Source organism: Macrobrachium nipponense, chromosome 25, assembly GCF_015104395.2.
Source record: "Macrobrachium nipponense isolate FS-2020 chromosome 25, ASM1510439v2, whole genome shotgun sequence".
Lineage (NCBI taxonomy): Eukaryota > Metazoa > Arthropoda > Malacostraca > Decapoda > Palaemonidae > Macrobrachium > Macrobrachium nipponense.
In genome coordinates, this window is record NC_087214.1 from 492,365 (window position 1) to 495,535 (window position 3,171).

Sequence of the window (3,171 nt, forward strand, 5' to 3'; positions counted from 1 at the left end):
TTAACATCCGGATCATGCACGTAATACTGAGAGAGAGAGAGAGAGAGAGAGAGAGAGAGAGAGAGAGAGAGAGAGAGAGAGAGAGAGAGACTTATTACTTCATCTGACATGCCAGAAATAAATTGCATTCGAGTTAAAAGATCCGGAAATGATTAGGCAACTTACAAAGTTGTAAGTTGCCAAGTAGTGAAAATGTTTTGAAGATCATATTCCCGAAAAGTTACGTAATGCTTTTGCCTGACAGGTGGCACCGTTAAAATAATAATAATAATAATAATAATAATAATAATAATAATAATAATAATAATAATAATAATAATAAAACAACATTCGTTTTGAAGTAAGCGGAGCTCTTGTCACGATATGTTTTCATATATGAACAATTTTACACAATAACATGGCGTGATCAGACCTCCAGCTTACCCAGAGGGGGGGGGGGGGGGGGGTGCTAAAGTCTATGGTCACATAGAGCGTTGTTTCGCCAACGAAAATTAAAATAAATACGCTATATTTCATTTAAAATAACTGTTCAGTACTGTTTAACATGGACATCATTCATTTTTTTTTTTTTTTACATTTTCATTCTAATAAACAAATCCTAAATATCCTATCCTAAGATTCCTGTATCTTTAACTCAACGCAAAACACTTCTTTTTTTAGACCATTTTAGGCTCTTCAATAGGGCTTTCCTACCCCCAACCCCCAACAACAACAAAGTAGTTCGTAGGCTTACTCCGAGAGTAATCGATAATAATAATAATAATAATAGTAATACTAATAATAATAATAATAATAATAATAATAATGACACCATGGCGTTCGATATGAAATAAACGAAGCTCTATCATGATACGTTTTTATATACAAACAATTCTACACACTACATAAACACTTTGTTTGACATCAAGGCAACGTCATCACAGAGCGCTCTGCAACGTCACCCATTCAATAAATAAATTTAATATAAATCAATAAAGAACGCCCCGAGGATAACCAGTCAATACAAAGGGGGAAGGAAAATGAAATTATGCAAGGGGACTCCTGGGGATATAGAATGAAATTCCGGACGATATAAAAGAAATATCCCGAGAGAAATTCGTTTGCTTCTTAATCTCATACCTTCAACTCGTATCAGCTGGGACCCGACCCTCCTCCCCTATCTCTCTCTCTCTCTCTCTCTCTCTCTCTCTCTCTCTCTCCTTCCTGGTGGGTGGATATGAAAAAAACAAAGGTGCATCGTTGATGGCAAAACTTGATTCCGTCTTAGGGGTCTGCGCAGTAAATGGAAGTGGAAGAGAAAAACACACGAGACATAAAAACGATGAAAGTAAAAGGAATGATAAAAAAAATTAAAACAATAAATAGAGGCAACGCGCAAACTGAAAGGCACAAAAAAAAAAAAAAAAAACAAGAAAAAGTGGTTGAACGAAATAAAATTGACGCAAAACAAACACGGAATCGGAGTGTATACATTTGAGGAAAACAGAATGTCAAGAAATCACAGTTAAAAAAAAAATTAGGAAAACAAAATGAAGGCGATAAAAAAGAATATGGAAATATATATATTATTATTATATATATCTAATATATATATATATATAATATATATATATATATATAATATAAAATATATATATATATATATATATATATATTATAATATATACTATATTAGTTCATTTCCAGAACGCCACTGTCCTAAACGATTGTGTTCTGAAGCAACTGAATCCATAAAAATATGATGAGAAACATTACTCTGGAGGACGCCTGATGGACGCTGTATTTGCTGCTTCTTAGACCAAGGAGGAATCTAGATAGGTGTTTCTCTCTCTCTCTCTCTCTCTCTCTCTCTCTCTCTCTCTCTCTCTCTCTCTCTCTCCTACAATAACCCAATCTTTTCCTAGAAAACCATTTACCCTTCTGGTCACAGCAACCTGACCGGGTAGAAAATAAATGGGGGGTAATGAAAGGCGGATTGAGAGAGAGAGAGAGAGAGAGAGAGAGAGAGAGAGAGAGAGAGAGAGAGAGAGAGTTCCGTGGAAGGGGAGGTTGCACGGAAATCAATATCCCTTAGCCTCAAGTCGTAGATTGTCATGAACACCTTTTTCCTTCAGAAAGAGGAAGAGGAAGAAATATATAAAAATGGAGGTCTCGCGCTTCAGCTATTTTCGCCAAATATTGAGCCCCTTCCGTAATAGCTGCCCTTAGTGGTCCACATTCTTGGCTTAACCAGCGATATATGATCCCTTAGTGGTCTACATTCCTTAGTGGTCTACATTCTTGGATTACCCAGCGATATATGGTCCCTAAGTGGTCTACAGTGTGATGTTAATATTTTCCTGAAACTTAAATGAACACGAAACCAACTCCTATTCAGCTATTTTAACACGAGACGCCAAGCATACATATATGGTGAAGGATTAATATTCAAAGGACGAATATACAAAATAATCGCGTGCCATTCAACAAGCTTAAATTATCACATTTGCGTGTAAGGTTTGTAAAATAATGCATTTTTTGCTGTTTTGTTCACGCTGACACACACACACATGCATGCATGCATACAAAAAACTAACTCACACACAAATCCATGCATACCAAAATCACACACACACACACAGACTATATGCATGTATACCAAAAACTAAACAGACCACACCCATCATTTGCATGCATAACAAAACTAAGCACATACACACCAAAACTAAACACACACATCACACACACACACACCATATGCATGCATGGCAAAATTAAACACAGCCATATGCATGCATACCAAACTATTCACGCATTCATATATATATATAGTACTTAACTGCATTGAAAAAAAATTGGAACTTTGCTCTGTTAACTGTTAAAGTTAACAGAGCAAAGTTCCAATTTTTTTCAATGCAGTTAAGTACTATATATATATATATGAATGCGTGAATAGTTTTGGTATGCATGCATATGGCTGTGTTTAATTTTGCCATGCATGCATATGGTGTGTGTGTGTGTGAGTGTGTGTGTTTAGTTTTGGTGTGTATGTGCTTAGTTTTGTTATGCATGCAAATGATGGGTGTGTCTGTTTAGTTTTGGTATACATGCATATAGTCTGTGTGTGTGTGTGTGATTTTGGTATGCATGGATTTGTGTGTGAGTTAGTTTTTTGTATGCATGCATGCATGT